The sequence below is a fragment of the Taudactylus pleione genome, unplaced genomic scaffold (genome assembly GCF_031769625.1).
Source record: "Taudactylus pleione unplaced genomic scaffold, aTauple2 ptg000082l, whole genome shotgun sequence".
Classification (NCBI taxonomy): Eukaryota; Metazoa; Chordata; class Amphibia; order Anura; family Myobatrachidae; genus Taudactylus; species Taudactylus pleione.
The window spans coordinates 3603585-3627015 of record NW_028284484.1 but is presented as its reverse complement, the minus strand read 5'-3'; positions in this window follow the sequence as shown (position 1 = coordinate 3627015).

The following is a 23431-nucleotide window of genomic DNA, read 5'->3' as shown; positions in this document are numbered from 1 at the left end:
GGCGGCCATTTTATGTGCTAAAAATGGTGATCTCACCAGGAGCTGTGGAGCCTGGGTCCTCCTGCATACCTCTCCTCCACGTAGGTCAGAGTATGTAGCACTATTCCTACTAGACAAAAGGTCTAGTTAGTTGATGATAGTGTAGTTTTTCCTGGCATTTATGTGTCTGTTGCTAGCGCTGTCTGACTGTATTCTTTTCTCTGTCAGCCATTTTAACTATCTCTGTACTTTCTATTTCACTGTGCTGCTCAGGGGTTAGTTTGCTTCACAGTTCAGTTGTTATTGAGCTGAGGAGTTGAGACATACATTCATCATGTCTGGCAGTGATTCTGGACAAGCTGATATTCCCCTCACACAGTCCTGCAACAGGTGTTTGGCTGGAATGAAGGAGGGAGAGATTATTGTGGGAGGATTGTGTACCCTGTGTACCAGAAATGCAGGGCTACCTGCTGGGCTCAGCTCTTCTCAAGAGCTGCCCTGGGCTTGTTTTGCACAAGCACTAACTACCCTGATGGGTCGGCTTGCTGCACCTCAAGTGGCCCCACAATTGGGGTATTCTCCACAGGTAGCTATGCCATCTACGTCACAGGGAATTCCCCGACAGTTGGTTGTGGCTCATAATATACCTTTATAACCTTCTCCCTACCAGGCGTCACCTGAACCTGTATGGGTTAATACTCTCCAATATGGTACAAAACCTGATGGAGGTGTTACAGGGGGAGTCCTTCTAGCGTACTGCTAGGAAGGAGGTACTGTCGTCCCAGTCCACTTACTATCATGATGACGTGTTGACTGATTATGGGGAAATTCAGGACTTATCTGATACAGAGCACCCTCAAAAAGAGGCGGAGCCAAAGTCCAAAATTTATGTACATGGCCTCATTCGGGCGGTCCATGTGGCAATGGATATTGGGGATGAGGATACCCCAGCAGCCAAATCCAAGCATGCTTTCTTTAAGGAAGTTAAAAGCTCAGCAACAGCTTTTCCTCTGTCGGATCAGCTGGTTGAGCACCTGGAGGAAGCCTGGAAAACTCGAAGCAGGAGATTTCAACCACAGAGATAGTTGGAGGCCACTCATACGTTTGAGGAAAAGTATTTCTCTAAATGGGAAACTCATGCCTCAGGTGGATTCTCATATTACGCACCTTGTCAAAAGTGCGACGCTTCCTATGCTGTCCATATCATCATTAAAGGATGTTACAGACAGAAAACTGGAGGTATGCCTAAAGTCCTTTTATTCCCTCTCGGGGGGGTCGCTAGGCCAGCTATGGCTATATGCTGGGTGGGCAGGGCCATGGAATGTTGGGCTAATGCCTTGAAGGCGTCCTTACCTGTAGAGGCTACCAGTGAACAAATTGAACTGGTAGGTTTCCTCAGAGACTTGGCTACATATGTGAATGAAGCTGCTTTGGATGTTAGTCTCCTGACATCTCGCATTTCTTCGGCTGTAGTATCGGCTAGATGCTCTCTTTGGTTGCGATCTTGGAGAGCAGAAGCTGAGTCCAAGAAAGGATTAGAAGGCTTACCCTCTAATGGCCAGGTCTTATTTGGACCAGATTTGGACAAAATCGTGGACACTTTGGCTGCCGCCAAGTTGGCCTGCTTACCCTCAGCCCCAATACCGTCGGGATCAAGAACTCAGTCCTTTCGGGCTTTCAATCCTCAGAGTAAGGCCAAGGTTCGGTCCTTTCCCAGACCGTCAGGAACTAAGAAGGTCACAAAGCCCAAGAAACAGACTTGGAGTGCCAGGCGCCCAGCTGCCAAGCCCGACGCTAAACCCGCAACCTGACGGGGTGGGCCTCTCCTTGAAGGACCCCAAGGTGGGAGGCCGACTTCTTCAGTTTGCCCAGTGTTGGTGTCATACCACAACAGACACTTGGATAAGGCGTGGTCTCTCAAGGGTACGCCCTTTCCTTCCAGAACAGACCACCTCATCATTTCTTCCCTATGGGATTTCAGAGGGATCAGGAAAAGGCATTGGAACTGCAGAAGGTTATATGATCTATGCTCCTGCAGGGAGTTATAGTTCCGGTACCTACTCTCCAGAGGGGAATGGGGTATTATTCCACCCTCTTTTTGGTTCCAAAACCGAATGGTACATACAGGCCTATCCTAAACCTCAAGTCCCTGAACAAGTTTCTCCGAGTGCCTCGGTTCAAAATGGAAACCCTACGGTTGATTATACTGGCTATGGAACCTGGGGATTTTATGGTGTCTCAGGACATTCAGGATGCATACCTGCATGTCTCGATAGCCTCAGCTCACCAGAGGTACCTCAGGTTCGCGGTGTTACAACACTACTTCCAGTTTCAGGCCTTGCCGTTCGGACTGTCTACGGAATCCAGGGTATTCACCAAACTTATGGCAGTAATGGCGGCCCAACTGCGGCTGCAGGGGATCCACCTGTTGCCCTACCTGGACGACCTGCTGTTGTTAGGCAGGTCTCCGGATTTGCTTCTTCAGCATCTACAGCTGACAATAACAGTGCTGTAAAGCCACGGTTGGTTGATCAACTGGAAGAAGTCCTCGCTTACGCCCTCACAGAGGATGCTACATCTTGGGGCGTTGTTGGATTCTCAACAACAGAGGATTTTCTTAACCAGGGACAAATCAACCACACTACAGCAGAGGGTTCGCAGCTTCTTACACAGTCGCCGGGTGTCGATTCACTCTGCAATGCAATTACTGGGCTCCATGGTGTCGACATTCGACATGGTGGAGTATGGCCAGTTTCATTCCCGGACTCTACAGACACTGATCCTTTCCAGATGGGACGGATCTCCACGTCAGATACGAACCCAGACATTGGTACTATCTCTCGAGGTACGTCTGTCTCTGACTTGGTGGCTACACACAGGTCACCTCACCAAGGGCCGCCCTTTTTGGATCCCGGAGTGGGTCCTGTTGACAACGGATTCCTGTCCCCGGGGTTGGGGTGCAATGACAGGTTCACTCCTCTTCCAAGGTAGGTGGACATAGAGGAGTCCATGCTTCCAATAAACATATTGGAACTCAGGGTGGTTTTAAGGGCTCTTCAGCAAGCAAGGCTCATGCTTCACGGAAAATCTGTGCAAGTCCAGTTAGACAACGCCACCACAGTGGCCTACATAAACCGCCAAGGAGGCACTCGAAGTCAGGCGGCACTAAGGGAAGTGTCCCGCATTCTGACCTGGGCGGAGGAAAATATCCCAGCCATATCGGCGGTGTTTATCCCGGGATTCCTGAACTGGGAAGCGGACTTCCTAAACCGTCACAACGTACATCCAGGGGAAAGGTCACTTCACCAGGAAGTATTTCAGCTTTTGGTGGACAAATGGGGCCTTCCCGAAGTAGATCTGATGGCATCTCAGCACAACTACAAGTTGCCAAAGTACGGCTCAAGGACATGAGACGTGGGGGCTCTGGGCCTGATTCAGAGCCGCTTGTAAGCGGCCGCTCGTTCGCTCCGAGCGATGTTCGCACATCTGCGCATGCATATGGTTTGTAATGCGCATGCGCCAACCAGTCATTGTGATCAGAAATCAAGCGCTCGCAAAATAGCGAGTGCCTGCTAATTTGAGTGACAGGATGAGGCGTTTGTGGGTGGTAACAGGGGAAGGTGCTTGAAAATGGGGAGTGGAGATCCGAACGCAGGCATGCCTAACGGTCAAAATGTGCGTTTTAAGGGTGTGCATAATTAACAAAGCAGCGTCATCGACCACGTCACTTGGTTGTTTCTTAGCATGAACTGTTCGCATGATTGCGGTAGGAAAATCCAACCACAAGCACTGCGAGCAGTTCAGACGCCTTTCGATGTACTCGATTAATCAAATAAATAGCGGAGATGATGCAAGCGGCCAGGGGGCGTCTTTACAAAATAGCGAGCGCATGTTTCGTTCGCTCGCTCAGACATAGAGGCGTCAACAGACCGCAAAGAGCGAGCGCTCAATTTAAATAGCCGGCCCCTTTTTCTGAACGAGCGAGCGCAAATAGCGTCCGGCTCTGAATCAGGCCCTCTGTTGGTAGACACTCTGGTGGTCAAATGGACCTTCCAGTTCGCGTAGCTGTTCTCTCCGTTCTCCCTTCTGCCTCGGGTGATTCGGAAGTTCAAGTAGGAAGGAGGTACGCTGCTGCTGGTGGCTTCAGCATTGCCCAGACGTCACTAGTACGCAGATTTCCCAGACCTGTTGTCCCAAGGTCCTTGGCTCTACCCGGACTTGAGTCATCTGTCTTTGATGGTGTGGCTCTTGAGACTCCCGTCTTGAGTTCCAGGGGTTTTTCCAGCTCGGTGGTAAACACCATGCTCAGAGCTCGCAAGCCTGCTTCTGAGAGAATTTATCAGAGTGTGGCACACATACTTTAAATGGTGTCGACCCAGAGGTTATAATCCTCAGACATTTAGATTATCCAGGATTTTAGCATTTCTACAGGTGGGCTTAGATCACTGTCTTCGCCTTCCTTCTCTGACGGTGCAGGTTTCTGCCCTATCAGTACTGTTTCACCGTAGGATTGCTATCCTTCTGGATGTACACACCTTTATGCAAGGGGTGCTTCACATCCAACTTCCTTTTATCCCACCGGTGGCTCCGTGGCATTTGACTGTGGTCCTTAGAGCTCTACAAGGATCGCCATTTGAACCACTGGGCTCTGTGGGTTTAAAATGGCTTACTATTAAAACCATGTTTCTTCTGGCCATTGCTTTGGCCAGAAGGGTATGACATTTGGGGGCTCTTTCATGTCATCCTCCCTTTCTGATTTTTCATAGGGACAGGGCGATTCTTCGTACTCACCCTGGTTTCCTGCCTAAGGTGGTATCCAGCTTCCACATTAATGAGGAAATTGTAGTGCCAGCCTTTAACTCCCCAGACCTCTCAGCTGGTGAGGCCTCCTTGGATGTGGTATGGGCTCTAAAGACCTACATGGACCGTACCAACTCATTTCGGAAGTCGGACTCATTGTTTGTCCTTTTTTTATTTTCCGAAAGGATGGTCTGCCACTAAGCAGATGTTGGCAGGCTGGATTCGCCTGGCAATATCAGAGGCTTACATTCATGAGGGCCTTCCTGTTCCGTCCTCTGTCAAAGCTCACTCTACTCGGTCTGTGGGTCCCTCGTGGGCAGCTCATCGTGGAACCTCAGTTGTTCAGCTGTGTAATACAGCCACTTGGTCTACTGTCCATACATTCCTATGGTATCATGCATTCGATACCTTTGCCTCTCAGGATGCCTCCTTCGGGAGGCGGATTCTCCTCTGCACAGGAGCATCCCCACCCTTAAGGAGACTGCTTTGGGACATCCCCAAGGTCTCCTGTGGAGCCCTATGAACCCTGCAGTAGAAAATAAGAGATATGGTAAGACCTTACCTTTATCTCTATTTCTACAGTCCATAAGGATCCACAGGACTCCCACCCTGTCGCACCTGTGTTGCAGATGGGCTATGTTCTGGTCACCGGTTTTTCCGTCTCCTTTTGTATGTTGAGAATGAGATACTTGTGTGTTCCAGAAGTTCTTTCTTATTTCTTCTCTTCTTCCGGCCATTGGCTAGTTATGAAACTGAGGTGCCTTGGCATGGGGGCGGGGTATAGGAGAGGGACTCGGTGCATCCTGGGAGCACAAATTTAACTATTGAGGTGCTTGACGAGTGACGTCATCAGCCTATACCCCAAGGTCTCCTGTGGATCCGTATGGACTTCGTTTATTTAGATCCTGATGTATGTTAGTATCCTTATGCCAATATGTCCGTGTGTACAATTCAGCATGGTGACATTTATGCACACATATCTAAATGGACAAGTATGGTATTTTTCCTAAACACCATATTCAAACAATGGTCACAAAAGATAAACATACATAGTAACTAGTATCAAGCAATTAGTATTGCTAAAAATGCCGAAGTTTTTATATTACAAATAACAAAAGAGACAATTTTGGCAGCACAGAGCAAATTTATAATCTGTTCAGTGTCAATATGAACTTACTAGTCAGAAGGTTACTTCACAGCAAATGCTGCTTGTATGGCAAACAGTCCCTGTGTTACATGGAAGTGATGTACAGCATTACTGTTACAGTTCCAGTGTTTTATGAAAGTGATGCACAGCGTTACTGTTACAGTTCCAGTATTATATGAAAGTGATGCACAGCGTTACAGTTCCAGTGTTATATGAAAGTGATACACAGCGTTACAGTGTTATATGAAAGTGATGCACAGCGTTACAGTTCCAGTGTTATATGAAAGTGATACACAGCGTTATTGTTAGTGTTATATGAAAGTGATGCACAGCGTTGTTACAGTGTTATATGAAAGTGATACACAGCGTTATTGTTACAGTGTTATATGAAAGTGATGCACAGCGTTATTGTTACAGTGTTATATGAAAGTGATACACAGCATTATTGTTACAGTGTTATATGAAAGTGATACACAGCGTTATTGTTACAGTGTTATATGAAAGTGATGCACAGCATTACTGTTATATGGAAGTGATGCACAGTGTTACAGTTCCAGTGTTATATGAAAATGAAGCACAGTGTTACTGTTACAGTTCCGTTCCAGTGTTATATGTAAGTGATGCACAGCATTACTGGTACACTTCCAGTGTTATATGGAAGTCATTCACAGCATTACAGTATCAGTGTTATATGGAAATGATGCACAGTGTTACTGGTACAGTTCCAGTGTTATATGAAAGTGATGCACAGCATTACAGTGTTATATGATAGTGATGCACAGTGTTACTGTTACAGTTAGTGTTATTTGGAAGTGATGCACAGCGTTACTATTACATTCACAGTGTTATATGAAAATGATGCACAGCATTACTATTACAGTGTTATATGGAAGTGAACACAACTGCGAATGCAACAGTACTGGTACAGTTCCAGTGTTATATGGAAGTGATGCACAGCGTTACAGTGTTATATGAAAGTGATGCACAGCGTTACAGTTCCAGTGTTATATGAAAGTGATGCACAGTGTTACTGTTATATGGATGTGATGCACAGCGTTACAGTTCCAGTGTTATATGAAAGTGATACACAGCGTTACTGTTATATGGATGTGATGCACAGCGTTACAGTTCCAGTGTTATATGAAAGTGATGCACAGCATTACTGTTACAGTTCCAGTGTTATATGAAAGTGATGCACAGCATTACTCTTCCAGTGTTATATGAAAGTGATGCACAGCGTTACTGTTACAGTTTCAGTGTTATATGAAAGTGATGCACAGCATTACTGGTACAGTTCCAGTCTTATATGGAAGTGATTCACAGCATTACAGTATCAGTGTTATATGAAAATGATGCACAGCGTTAGTTCCAGTATTTTATGAAAGCGATATAACACTGGAACTGTAACAGTAGCACTGTGCATTACTTCCATATAACACTGAGGGCCTGATTCACTACAGTACGCAACTGCGGTTCCGCATGCAATCGGCCGATTGTTGTGTATTACGTATGCGATACATCGAAGTGTTTATGCGCAAACTAGCCATTGTGATCAGGACTGCGATCGCAGTGACTATGCAGACCCATCACAGTTTGATTGACAGGACGTGCTGTTTGTGGGTGGTGACGGGGGGTGGACAAGCGAACACTGGCGTGCCATTGCGTTTCAATGCAGTTGCATGGGCGTGCATGAATTATCCACTGTGATGGCCTACGTAGCTGGATAGCTAGCATGGAAGTCAGCAATTTCAGAGTAAGGTCAGGGCTTGTACATGAGTCTGCGATGGTACTCGATTGTACCATTGGTTTCACAGTCTTTCTAAACATTAAGGATGTGTAAGGTAAGGTGGGCGTCCTTATGTAGTGCTGCTCAGGGCCAGATTAACAATGGGGCGGATGGAGCTACAGCTCCAGGCCTCCACATAAAAATAGGCCCATTGTCCTGACAGCATGATGTTGACTGGCCATCTGCTCTCCACACGCTCAGCCATAGATCATAAGTAGTAAAATTCTATTTCTATTTACCTCACAAAATTAAGCATTTTTTTCTTTTACATATTTAGGGAGACATTGGGGCTGAGAGTATAAGGGTGTACACGCCCACATGGCACTGGCCATGCCCACACAGCACTGGTCACACCTCCTCGCCTTCTCATAATAGGCCCTTGTTCATTTTCAGCTCCAGGCCCATGTGGCCCTCAATCCGTCCCTGGTGCTGCTTATGGCATTACGATTGCAATGAATTAGCATACTATCGCAGTTGAACTGCATGCAGAATCACTGTTGCATTCGCAGTTGTGTTCACTTCCATATAACACTGTAACAGTAATGCTGTGCATCAATTCCATATAACATTGTGACTGTAATAGTAATGCTGTGCATCACTTCCATATAACACTAACTGTAACAGTAACACTGTGCATCACTATCATATAACACTGTAACAGTAACGCTGTGCATCACTTCCATATAACACTAACTGTAACAGTAACACTGTGCATCACTATCATATAACACTGTAACAGTAATGCTGTGCATCACTTCCATATAACACTGTAACAGTAACGCTGTGCATCACTTCCATATAACTGTAACAGTAACACTGTGCATCACTTTCATATAACACTTTAACAGTAATGCTGTGCATCCCTTCCATAGATATAACACAGTAACACTGTGCATCACTATCATATAACACTGTAACAGTAACGCTGTGCATCACTTCCATATAAAACTGTAACAGTAACGCTGTGCATCACTTCCATATAACTGTAACAGTAACACTGGGCCTGATTCAGAGCCGCTCGTAAGCGGACGCTCGTTCGCTCCGAGCGATGTTCGCACAACTGCGCATGCATATGGGTTGTATGCAAAAGTGGCAAGAAATCCAACTGTATTGTGAGTATATTACCGGCTTGTATCAAAATAGTGAGGATCCTTAATTAGCGGTGGTATCACAGTCAGCAATGTTCCATCGCAAATGGATGCAGCCTCATAATAACCGGCACTGGAGATATTGCACAGAGTCCAAAGCACAGTGCTCCAAATGGAAAGTAAAGTGACCCACAGCTTAACGATCAACAAGGAGGTGGCCGTTCAGGATGCAAGCGGCCGCCCTGATTCTGTGCGACCGCTTGCATCTAACCTCTGAATGAGGTCCTTAGTGCTCACTGCAGGGCGGCAGCAAATGACCTTTGGAGATCCCCACCTCCTAAAGGGCAAAATTTTTATATTCTCGTAAAGGTCTGCGCTGAGCGGGTTTATTAAAGCTGTTGGTGCTATTGTTCTTTGGATAAAAAACAACAAATGAAGAATATATAATGTATAAAAATGAAACCCTTTATTAAACTCACACTGCTCTCAAGGATATATTTTTCAGTTACATACGGTATATTGATATGTTAAAGAATGTTATGCCTGCAGAATCAGGCTACTAGTATTGATAACAATGGGAGAGGCAGATGAATGAATGAGAAGGTAAATGGAAGGAGAGAGGGGGGGGGCGGGGGGGTGAAGTGACTGGGGTAGTCTAAATCCCAAGCACCAAGAAAAATAATTAAATTGTGTGAACTGGTGGCGGTCGGAGGTGGGCATCCCTCACCTCCTGAGCACAGTAGCCATAGCAGTTATAGTCAGCCGTGGGTATTGGTCCCCAAATGGTAAAGGATCTTCAGGTCACCTGTCCTCGGGCTGAATTCCGGAGAGCGTATACTCACCACTCACCAGCATGGTCCCCCGCAGTGTGTTCCACTTCCAGGTGCCCGCGTCATCCGTGCCCGGTATTGCAAGATTGCAGCTCGGGGTTGGAGAAGCTTCCAGAGGGATTCCTGTGTGCTCAACTCTGCCGGGTGCCTATCAGCGAGGAGACTTGTTCACAAAATCACAAATCCCCAGGAGAGTCTAAGTGGGGTAAGCCATTGGGTGATGATTTCCCTCAGTTTCTCTAAGAGGTTGTCGGCGGTGTGCCTCTTATTGAAACCGGTGATACACAGCGTAGCCTGCCTTGGAATGAGCTGGCGTTTCTGAGCTGCTGTTACAGGTGATGATTCTGTTGTTGGTGCATAAGGTGATACATCTACCCAGTGGGCTGTCACAGTCATATAGTCCTTAGTCTGCCCTGTTCCGCAACCGCATTTTTTAGGACACTTTTTCTGACGTCTCTGTACATTCTCGTTATCACCTGCCTAGTGAAATGGAATCTAGACAGGATTTGGTACTGGGGACACACTACCTCCATCAATTGTCTAAATCCCTCTGCAGCAATGGCGGATACTGGACGCACATCTAACACCAACATAGCAGTCAAGGCCTCAGTTATCCGTTTTGTTTCAGGATGACTGCTGTCGTACTTCATCCTCCTCACTAAGGAATGTTGGAGGGTCAATTATTTAGTAAAAGTAGTGGTGTTCCTACTTCCTCTCTGGGATGATGAACGACTCCCAGCAGCAACAGCAGCAGCGGCAGAAGTAGGGATAGCAATGCAGGATCCTCCGGAGGAATCCCGAATAGAAGAGTCAGTCATGCAAGTGATTTGGCCTGCAGGACTACTTCCGATCCTGACTAAGGAAGAAATTGACAAGGAGGGAGTTGACGGTGTGGTTTGCAGGCGCTTGGATACAACAGGACAAAGGGATTTAGGTGTCCCTGGACTGCTTACGGTCTTATCCAAAGTTTCTGAACTTGACAGTAACTTTTTATGAACGTGCTGCAGGTGACGTATAAGGGAGGATGTTCCTAGGTGGTTCATGTCCCTACCCCTACTTATTTCACCTTTACATATGGTACATATGGCAAGACAGTTGTTGTCTGGATTTGGATAGAAATATTGCCAGACCAAAGAGGTGGAATGTTTGGTCTTCTGCCCAGGCATGACCATGATGGGCTCTTTCATCCCATGGACAACATCTGTCTCCCCCGGAGCCTGATTTAAACAAACCACATCACCATCAGAATCCTCCTCGTCAACTTCCTCCTCAGCGCCAGCTACACCAGTATCCTCATCCTGTTGTACTTAAAAAATGACATCTTCAATTTGAATATCAGCAAGTGGACTGTGGGTGCTCCTTCCAGCACTTGCAGAGGGCGTGCAAATGGTGGAAAGAGCCACCTCTTCCAGTCCAGTGTTGGGAAGGTCCGGCATCGCAACCGCTGCCACACTTGGACTCTCCTTGGGGATTTGTGATATCATCTTAGAACGCACAGTTCTTTGCTGTGCTTTTGCCAGCTTGACTCGTTTGATTTTTGTAGTGGGAGGAGGAGGGCTTCCATCGTCATGTGAAGCTGAACCACTAGTCATGAATATAGGGAAAGACCTTAGCCGTTCCTTCCCACTCCGTGCCATAAATGGTGTATTGGCAAGTTTACGTTTCTCCTCAGATTATTTAAATGTTTTTTTTACGGTCATATTCCTGAACTTTGTCATTTGGGATTAAATATGCCCTCTACTATGACATTGGGCATCGGCCTTGGCAGACGACGTTGATGGCATTTTATCGTCTATGTCATGACTAGTGGCAGCAGCTTCAGCACTAGAAGGAAGTGGTTCTTGATCTTTCCCTATTTTATTTTTATCGGACAAAGTTGTGTCCTCCATTTATGTTATATTGATACATACGTGCGGCTAAGGCGCACACAAACACAGAAAAGAAGAATTTTGTATTTTTTTTTGCAGTGCACTTTGGGGGTTACACCACCCTTTAACAGATGAGCCAGCTGGCCCTTTACTTATGACACAGGCGCACACTTGGCGCTGCTACTTTGTTGATGCACGTGCTGCGTACTGCGCACACAGTTCACAAACACAGAAAAGAAGAATTTTTTATTTTTTTGGAGTGCACTTTGGGGGTTACAGCACCCTTTAACAGACGAGCCAGCTGGCCCTTGATTTATGACACAGGCGCACACTTGGTGCTGCTACTTTGTTGATGCATGTGCGGCTACAGCGCGCACAATTCACAAACACAAAAAAAATAATTGTTTTTTTTGCACTTTGGGGGAGCACCTCTGATGGACAAATCACCCCCCTGGACAACACTAAAGTACCCCTTTAGGACTACAGTCTTTATGGGACACTGCACAAAACAGCCCAGCCAGCCCCTATAGACTTTGGAGTGGACACAGCCCCTATGGACAACTGACTGCACAACACAGCCCCTATGGACAACAGCAGCACAACACAGCCCAGCCAGCCCTTATGGACTTTGGAGTAGACAAAGCCCCTATGGACAACAGCAGCACGACACAGCCCAGCCAGCCCTAACTCCCACTGTTGAAGCTGGATGATTGGCTGAGATCAGATCTTTGAAAATATCTGAAGACGCCATGTTTGCGTTGTCTGCACGACGCCAACTGGCGTAGTCAGTATAATATCATTGTGATAGATCATAGCGTGTAACTTACTTTTTGTAGCAATAAGAACTTTTTGTGCTTTGGAAACACAGTTTGGCTGGAAAGCAATTATTTATTGTGCGACAGGTAACGCTAAATAGCGTCTTGCGATTATTTAGGGGTAATGACAATACGGTATTCATAGTTGGAGGTCATGCTACCCAATTTTACATGGTAACACGGCTCTCGCTTTCTCAACAAAGTGTGGAAGGCACCATACGCAGGAAGTAGGCAATGTGTTCGAAACCTGCTACCATCTAGTGTTGAGAAACCGATACCCGTTATTGTGTGATTTCAAAGGGGCGCTCACTAGGACCTGGGGATGGGAGAGAAAAAAATCTGTTTCTTTCTTTGTTAGGTTTGTCGCTAAAGTGCGACTTGCACAATAGCGTATACATGTTACTTATATTGCTTCCATATGTTTAAACAATCATTAAGATAACATTGTTGTATTGATAGCGTGATTGCATTGTTTAAGGTCTCAATCATACTGCCATACTGGGGAAAGGTTTATTTTTCTGCGCAGTAAAGGTGTTTGAAAGTGAACGTGTGCTTGTGACGTGAATAGGAGTACTGTGTGTTTCTTATTGGACTAGGTACCGTGTGTCGGTCCTTAAGACTTGGTAGGTGTCTGATGAGGCAGAAAGCTACTGGGTGTGTACACATAGCAGGTGTATTGCAGCAAGGACAGGGATTTTGTACCTTGGACAAAACAAGTAGGTTTTCGAAATTTAGAATAAGTGCATAGGCATTATTTTGATCCTCGTTGTGTGCGCTGGCAGTAACGCTCAGCGGTTGGTAGCACATAACGGTAAGAAGCCGAGACAGAGCTTTTGCAGAGATCTGTTTTAAAGCAGGATAATCGCATAGGAATATCCTGCTCTTCTTGTGCACGCTTATCGGGCCGGTTGTGCACAAGAGAAGGATTCCGTGAACGTAGCTCTCGGGAATCGTTCACCGGTCCACATACTAGCAAAAAGTGCTTAGCTTTTTCCCAGATGGGTGCCAGGCTGACGCTGGGTATGGTGGACGATGCGCTGCTTTTGGAAGGAAGGACCGACAGGTTCGGCAAGACATATAATGTAATGGTGCGTATGCAACTGCATACTGTGATGTATAGGTTAAGATGACCAGAATGTGTGTGAAATCTTTTCCTAAAATTGGCAGTTTTGATGCTGAGGTGTTGAATAATGTTAGAGATAGCATCTGTGTGGTGAAATCTCTAAAGAAACGAATAAAGTATAATGATAGTTTAAAACTATGGCAACATGAGGGGAACACATGGCTTAGCGCCGTGCACACAACGCTAAATAGCTCCGCGCTCACGAAGCAAGGGAGCGTGCACGCAATGCTAAATAGCGCCATGTGTGCGCCTCAAGGTGGCATGCACGCACGGCAAGGTAGCATTGCCGAAGGTGCAGGCGTTAGCGCAGGTGGACCTCCGCCGCCCTATGCAGCTGAAGGTTCAGGTACAAGTTACTTGTTACATTAATAAAAATGTAACAAGTAACTTGTACCCTATCCTGAGTAAGTATAAGGAAAATGTTTATGAATCAGATGATGAACCTGTTGTAGTGTCTGCCATTTCTCATGCTGTTCAAATGTTAGCTATTCCACTGCAGCAAGCACAGGGAGTGACCCCACCAGGTATAGCAGCAGAGGTGATACCATCAGCTGTAGCGCCACCAACTGAAGAAACAGCTGTGGTTGGTGGAAGTAATATAATATGTAGACTGAACCCCCCAAGTTCCAAGGCCAAAGGTAGCAATGTGGTAGGCATCCATCCTGTTCGGACAATAACAGTTCCCGATGGGAATCTGTACGTAAACGGTGTATTGCCTATAAGGGATGTAACTATGCATTGTCCATGGACGAGAGCAGAGCTGCATTCTATAATGTCAGACTTTCCCGACCCTAGAAAAGAATTCGCTAAATGCCAAAAATTTGTTAAGGATCTCGGAAATGCTCACGAGCCAACCAACAGGGATTGGCGAGTGGTATTACGGGCATGTCTTCCATCTCATACGGATGTGAATAGATTCATCATGGCCTGTGTATTGGATGGAGACAATCCCTTAACTGATGAAAGTAACCAAGATAACATTGCCCGCATAGTCACCCAATTGGCCGTATATTTTCCAGTAGTAGTGAACTGGAGTAAAATTTTTACCATTAAAGGAGAGTGAGTCTGCAGCAGATTATTTCACCCGAGCACTGCAGACTATCACCCAGTAAACTGGGATAGAAGACATAAAAGACAACACACATCACAGGGAAGTAGCGGTCATGGTACTTATGGATGGTCTTAAAGACAACCTAAAGACCAAGGTTCAGACCTCCTAGCCTAACTGGAGGGGAATCAAGGTAGATGCTCTCAGGGAATCTGCTATTAAACATGATAAAAGCATCCTCAGGAAAAGAGAAACACAAAGCGAAAAGCTAATGGCTGTCAGCATTCAAGCTTTGGAAGCAATGTCTATACAGCCACAAGAGACATGTACACCTGCGCAATTACATGCTCTCAGTACTTACCATCCTGCGCAGCCACACATGCATCAGCAACAAAACACATATCAACATACCTCACCTCAACACACATACCTTACACAGCCTCAAACTCTTCATGTACCCCAACCCACACAACAACAACCTTTCAACACATATTCATGAAGGTGTTATAACTGTAATCAGATAGGACACATATGTAGAAACTGCAGGGAGAAGAGGAGGGGGCCACCTTACCAGGGGGCACCTAAACACCCACAGAAGTCTGGACAGTTCCAACAGTCACTAGCACACATAGTGGCAGTAAATGCTTTACTGGGAGAAGATAGTCAGTGTTAGGGGTCAGGTCATACCTGTAGTCTACAGCCAGTCAGGTTAACTGAGAATACTAGGGAAGAACCTACAATGACAGTTGATGTAGCTGGTACTAAACATACTTTTCTCATAGACACAGGGGCGACCAGGTCAGTGATAAATTCTCCATTAAATTTTCAGGTTACTAACAAGACCATACCAGCCATGGGGGTAATGGGTAAAGTGCAACATTATCCTTTAACAAAATCTGCAGAGGATACTATCGGACCATTGCAAACCAAACATTCTTTTCTCTTGGCAGCAGCAGCTCCTACTAACCTACTGGGAATGGGATGTGTCATTTACTGTACCTCTGATGGTATATTCCTAGATATCCCAGAGAAGGTTGCGCATGAGGTAAGGGATATATTGGACACCCCACAAAGACTAATGTTGCACTCTACCGTTCTAGAGCAAATGTTGTTACAAATACCAGGGTCCCTCTGGACCAAAGATGGACAGGACACTGGATTGATGGCAATTTTAGCTCCCATAATGGTAAATCTAAAAAGTGGTAGGCAAGCTCCAAAAATTCCCCAGTACCCGTTAAAACCAGAAGTAGAGATAGGGGTTTATTCCATAATTGAGCGGTTATTGCAACAGGGAATTTTAGTCCTTACAGCAAGTGTAGCCAATAGTCCATTTTTTCCAGTGAAGAAGGCTGGGGGGAGGGGCTATAGGACCCTAGAGGGGTTAATAAGGTAGTTGAGAGCCAATTCCCCGTAGTGCCAAATCCAGCTGTCATCCTTATGCAGATTCCACCATCCGCAACCCATTTCATGGTCATTGACCTGTGTTCCACATTCTTCTCTGTCCCTCTTCACCCTGACTGTCAGTATCTATTTGCATTCACATACAGAGGGGTACAATACACATGGACACGATTGCCCCAGGGCTACATAGACAGCCCCAGTATTTTCTCTCAGGCCTTACACGACTGTTTGCAATCTTTTCAACCTGCTAATGGATTTGTTCTAATTCAATATGTAGATGATTTATTGTTATGCTCTGATTCATTTATGTCATGTTTAAATGATACTAAACTATTGTTACTTCATCTCTCACAATCAGGGCACAAGGTTGCAAAGGACAAATTACAGCCATGCCAGACACTAACCCAGGGACTATGACATTTGACAACTGACAGAATACAGGCCATACAAACCATGACACTGCTGCAAAACCAATAGCAAATCCTTACTTTTGGACACTGTGGCAAGATCACTCCCAACGTGTTTAAGAAGTGTAGCAGTGACTGCTCTTTTGGTAAATAAGAGTGAGGATGTAGTATTAGGTCATGATATGATTGTTTTTACACCCCATGCTGTATCTGCTTTACTGAATTCTGCCCAAACTAGACATGTTTCTTCAGCTAGGTTCACAAAATAGGAACTAGCTCTAATGGCACCTGCAAATATTACCATTAAACGCCAGCAACATACTTACCATATGTGCCTAGGAAGGCACAAAGGGTGGAGAGAGGTGAGCCACTGGCTGAAGGTGAGTTTTCCAGGTATACTGATACACATGATTGTATGTAATATTTGAACTAGACCTTTACTGCTAGACCAGACATATGTGATACACCCTTAGAAAATGTAGATTTGATATTTTACACGGATGGGAGTTGTCATAGACAAACTGACACAGGTGAATTATGCACAGGTTATGCTGTTGTAAATGATGAAGATGTTGTAGAAGCTGAACCACTTGGTCCACCTCACTCAGCACAATTAGCTGAGCTGGTGGCATTAAGGAGAGCATGTGAACTGGCAGAAGGTAAGTCAGTTAACATCTATACTGACTCCAGGTATGCCTTCGGGGTAGTGCTGATTTTGGTGTCTGAGAAATTTTATGACAGCGCCAGGCACACCAGTTGCACACTCATACCACATAAAAAGACTGTTGACAGCAATTCAAAAACCAAAGGCAGTAACCGTCATTAAGTGTAAATCCCACAAGTGCGAGGAAGACCCAGTGTCACTGGGCAATAACAGGGCAGACGAAGCTGCCAAATGGGAAGCAGGTTTAAGAGTGAACATTCACAAAAATATCTTGCAAGGCAAGTAAAGAAGAATCCTTTGTGGGGTACTCTTAAATCAAAATTATTCTATGTATCAAAATAATATGAAATGATGATTAAATTAAAATATTAAATTTTATTAGTATACTCGTAAAATATATGAGAAATAAATACAAAAAATTAGTTGTTTCTCGAAAATACGGTGAATATGATCACAAAAAAATTCCTAAGAGAAAATATTAAATATCCTAATGAAATAAATGAGAAATAGGTATCTCTAAATCACAAACACTAGCTGAGTATATTAAGTTATAAAATTGTTCATTCAAATTAAGTGGGAAGAAAATATGTGATTAGTATGATCCTGCACAAAAAATTATAAGATTTACATATGTCATAGACATAAACAAAAGGTGTAAGAATTTTCAGATCATACAAATTTATATCTTCCACAATGTTTAAGTAGTACAATAATCAATCAATAATCATCTCCAGGATCCAACACATATGCAGAGAATTGCCATTATCAACATATAATCATAATAATTATTACCAAAATAACAAGGTGAGACAAAATATAGAAAACACAACAATTATACATATATATACACATACATATATGCAAACATACACATTTGTTGTAATATGGGTATGTACCCTAATTCCATCAATCATATATAACAAATAATGTCTGGGAGGTATAGTTGAACAGCAAATTGAGCTAGTTCAGCCAATGATATTCACCTGCAATATTAGTGTGTAATTATTATATACATCTAACTCGTATGAGCAATCACGGAATCATTGTCACCAATATTTTTATAACCTTTGAATAAGGAAACTATAAGGGTTATAGTATGAGCTGAATGCTTGATATTTAAAATATTTATCCTTTCCTTAGATGGTAAATAAATACAAGCAGGTAGTCAATTAAATTCTAATCAATCCCAAGAATATTTACTTTGTATGTTCATTATTTTAGTCAAAAAGTATACGAGTGAATTGTGTATAATATAAACTCTCTGCAGTTACACATATACCATTTTTATCATTACAAACATAGAGTGATATAAATCCATGTAGAGTAATGAGATTAATAGAATAAAGTGAGTCACATAAGTGTCTATCCACTTCTGCTGAGAGAGTGAGAAAGACTAGTTCCTCATGAAACAACAGAAAAGTATCAAGACTGTTAAGGATTTCATGGGTATTAGGTTGTCTTTGTTGCATACTTTTTTTTATTTATTGTAGAGATTGTAAAATTGGCTATAAATATATCTAATAGTCCCAATCCTTCTTTTGTAAATTACTCAGATTACTACAGGATTGTAATTATGTTCATATTTTGGCTGCGTTATTTTAACTTGTATGATTGGCTGGAAAACATGTCAATCATTAGGAATTTACTACTGATTGGTTCAGCCCAAGCTAAATAGACACAGAGGATGCATAGGATTTATGGCATTCTCTCTTGTGACCAAGCTTCAGGTGAAACGCGCGTCAAGCAAGGCATTCCGACTGTGGCTGGATCAGATGACTCTGACATCCACTCTCAGCATACACGCTGGCTCACGAGGAGTAACAGAGGGGATTTCCCTGTAGGGACAGCTGGTACAGATACAGGTACCTCCGGATAGATTAGCTGACTGTGACGCTTGCCCTTGACAGCAAGGCAGCGTCTCCACTCTACCCCAGACCATTAAGGGTTCCCCTGCAGGGATAGTTGATACAGACATTCCCGTATCATACAGCTGATTGCGGCGCTTACTCTCAGCCTTACAGGGACGGATCACAGAGAGTCAGCAATGCTTACCTATCCAACTGCACGGATTTAGTGCCCCCACAGCTTCAGATATATTTAATTTGGGTACACAGATTATAAATAGTGTTCATAAAAAGCTATAGTGTGGGATATATTTGGTTTGACCACATATTTTATTCACAACACGGCATTATCATTAATTGTTCATAACTGGGATGTTTTTTATGGATAACACGATTACAAACACATTACTATATCTTTATCTCTGGTGTCAAGTCTGACTGATTTGGGCGCATTTTGTCTTTGCAATGCTTCTTGCAACAAAGACAACCTAACACCCCTGAAATCCTTAACAGTCTTGATACTTTTCTGTTGTTTCATGAGGAACTAGTCTTTCTCACTCTCTCATCACTCATTTTTATGAGTGACAGCAGAAGTGGATAGACACTTATGTGACTCACTTTATTCTATTAATCTCATTACTCTACATGGATTTATATCACTCTATGTTTGTAATGATAAAACTGGTATATGTGTAACTGCAGAGAGTTTATATTATACACAATTCATTCATATACTTTTTGACTAAAATAATGAACATACAAAGTAAATATTCTTCGGATTGATTAGAATTTAATTGATTACCTGTTTGTATTTATTTACCATCTAAGGAAAGGATAAATATTTTAAATATCAAGCATTCAGCTCATACTATAACCCTTATAGTTTCCTTATTCAAAGGTTATAAAAATATTGGTGACAATGATTCCGTGATTGCTCATACGAGCTAGATGTATATCATAATTACACACTAATATTGCAGGTGAATATCGTTGGTTGAACTAGCTCAATTTGCTGTTCAACTATACCTCCCAGACATTATTTGTTATATATGATTGATGGAATTAGGGTACATACCCATATTACAACAAATGTGTATGTTTGCATATATGTATGTGTATATATATGTATAATTGTTGTGTTTTCTATATTTTGTCTCACCTTGTTATTTTGGTAATAATTATTATGATTATATGGTGATAATGGCAATTCTCTGCATATGTGTTGGATCCTGGAGATGATTATTGTAGTACTTAAACATTGTGGAAGATATCATTTTTATATGATCTGAAAATTCTTACACCTTTTGTTTATGTCTATGACATATGTAAATCTTATAATTTTTTGTGCAGGATCATACTAATCACATATTTTCTTCCCACTTAATTTGAATGAACAATTTTATAACTTAATATACTCAGCTAGTGTTTGTGATTTAGAGATACCTATTTCTCATTTATTTCATTAGGATATTTTATATTTTCTCTTAGGAATTTTTTTGTGATCATATTCGCCGTATTTTCGAGAAACAACTAATTTTTTAGATTTATTTCTCATATATTTTCCAAGTATACTAATAAAATGTAATATTTTAATTTAATCATCATTTCATATTATTTTGATACATAGAATAATTTTGATTTAAGAGTGCCCCACAAAGGAGTCTTCTTTACTTGCCTTGCAAGATATTTTTGTGAATACTTTGACCTTTTTGACTCCAGGGTGCACCACCAACCCATATTTGAATCCAAAATAGATGTTTTGAATCTACATGATTATATTATTGTTGGTTTTTTTCTATATTTGATAATTGACAGACATTCCTGTGCAGAATCCTTTTTCCACATTCCCCCTTCCCGTTTGTAATTTTGCATTAAGAGTGAACATGCCAATTAATCAAATGATGGTTTTCCAAGCAAATGATGCACAGAAATTAATTGAGATGCAAAATTTGTGCTCCATACAGGAAAGGGCAGTCTGGAGATCAAATGGATGTGTCCAAGAGTCCTCTGGAGTTTGGAGAGATGGACAAGGTAGGCCTGTTGCACCTAAGGCATATTACTCAACCTTGGCTGAGGCAGCACGCGGTTTGACTCACCTTGGAAAGCAAGGTATGAGCAAGTTGGTCAGGGCATATTGGTGTGCACCAGGTTTCTCCTCTCAAGCTGAAAAGAGGGCTATGCCCTGTTTGACTTGCTTGAGGAAAAATGTAGGGAAAACAATCCCTACTGAGCCATCCCACATCCCTCCAACAGACGGACCAGGTAATACAAATTGATTTCATCCAATTACCACCTTGCAGGAATCTCAAGTATGTATTAGCTTGTACAGATGTGTTTTCTAATTGGGTTGAGGCATATCCAGCTGCCACTAATACTGCTGCTTTTACTGCTAAAAAGATTGTTCTGGAGTTTGTATGCAGATACGGTATCCCTAGAATCATAGAAAGTGATAAGGGTACTCATTTCACAGGTGATGTCTTCCAGAACATGTGTAAGCTCATGGGTATTAATAGTAGACTTCACACCCCCTTCCGACCGCAAGCCTGAGCCAAAGTGGAGAGGGTAAACAGTACTATTAAGAACAAACTAAGTAAGACCATGGAAGAGACTGGACTGGGGTGGCCAGAAGCCTTACAGCTCGTCCTCCGTAGCATCAAAACCACTCCTAGAACTCTTCTTAATTTGCCCCCCTTTGAAATACTGTTTGGGAAACAACCGCACTTGATTGTAAGTCCACAGGATGGTTTGAAAATTAATAATGAGGTTACAGTAAAATATCTCATAAGCATGAGTAAACAGCTGAAGCAGCAGCAGGAGAAATTAAAATTGTTTTCATCTGATATGTCTGAAACAAACTGTCATGATGTTGAACCTGGAGAATTTGTTATGATTTGAAATTTCTTACGCTCAGGTTGTCTGACTGATCGGTAGGAAGGTCCATATGAAGTGTTGCTGACAAGTACAACATCCTCAGAAAAAAGAAGATTCCCTCCAGCACACTGCAGCAATATTAGCAAAAGTACTTGAATCCTACATAATAGAAATTCAGAAGTATTGGTTGCATACATTTGCAAATATATGAATAAGCGCTGGGCCATCATCAAGGCTCCTCTGTACCGGCATCCCTAACATTAAGGGGTTCACATCCGAGGTGCAGAGCAGCCCAAAAGAACCCAGCAATGGATCACTCCCAGGGCATCACACGAAAAATGGAAGAAAGGTGATAGTGAAGTGTAAAGTATAGATGTGTCAAGATAATCAATGTGTTAATATAATAAGAAGAATTAAAATTACATAAATAATAAACAAACAAATGGAAAGGTGATGAAAAAATATCTATGTGTATTAAGTGGTGATGTCCTGAAAAAGGCCCAGCCAGAGCCACTCCGGGTGCCCCACGCCCAAACGCTCACCCCAAAATAATTATTGCTACAAAATAGTAGCACCCACTCTGGGTCATGTAATTACAATTAATGTACACATGTATAAGCTGAGAGCTGACTCACCTAGGAGGTACCCCAAAAACCTCCAAATGGCACTATACGGACCAGCACATCCTCCCAATGCTGGCTCCTTTCAAGTCTCTCAGAACTGCAAATAGAAAGTATGGTGGTCGCTCACATCAGCTTAATGATATTGCTCAGGTGCTTGTAAAGGGCGGGGTTTATACTGAACCACTGAAGAAAGAAGATTCCATCCAGCACACTGCAGCAATATTAGCAAAAATACTTGAATCCTATATGATAATAGAAATTCAGAGGTATTGGTTGCATACATTTGCAAATATATGATTAAGCGCCAGGCCAGCGTCAAGGCTCCTCTATATCAGAGCCTTTACGCTGGCCGAGTTTCGAAAGAACCATAATGCTTCACTGGCTGAAGTAGAGGAAAAGATAGAAGAGTGGTTCTCTTGGTTGAACTGTGTGAAATGGTTCTCCGGTCTAGGAGATTGGGTCCAGGAACTGGTTGCTATTGTGGGTAAGCTCTTGATCCTCATACTTATTGTCATCTTAGTAATTGGCTTATGTGTCAGGTGTGTTCCTAATGTATTTAAATGTGAAAAATGTACAAGGGCAAACAGAGAATCAGAGATTATGATGGTGGTAAGCAATGGTAATATGGATATCTAGGTCAAGGAAAAAATGTATTACAACCCTGACTTAGAATGTACCATCAGATGATGAAAAAAAAAAATTGTGTGGTCATACATAGATGTATTATTAATGTTATTTTTAAACATCCTAGATAATGTATTCTCAATCCCCCCCAAATTTCCTTTATAGGTTCGATGAGATCCCACATCCCACCAATGATCCCTATAGGTCCGCAGATGGTGTATAAGGGTTGTTTTACCCTCTTTTGAAACGCATTATTAATGGTCCAGTGTCCTACTTGTGTCTCACCGTTTATAACCTTGAATAATACATTATTATGCATGACTACAAAAGGTTAAAAACAGTGTGCTCTGTCGAAGCTGTATGATTGACTGAGATCAGATCTTTCAAAATATCTGAAGACGCCATGTTTGCTTTGTCTGCACGATGCATCTGGCGTAGTCAGTATAATATTGTGTATGGCGCTATTTAGCGTTGTGTACATCTGCCGTGTTACTGCACACTGTTAAAGTCTTT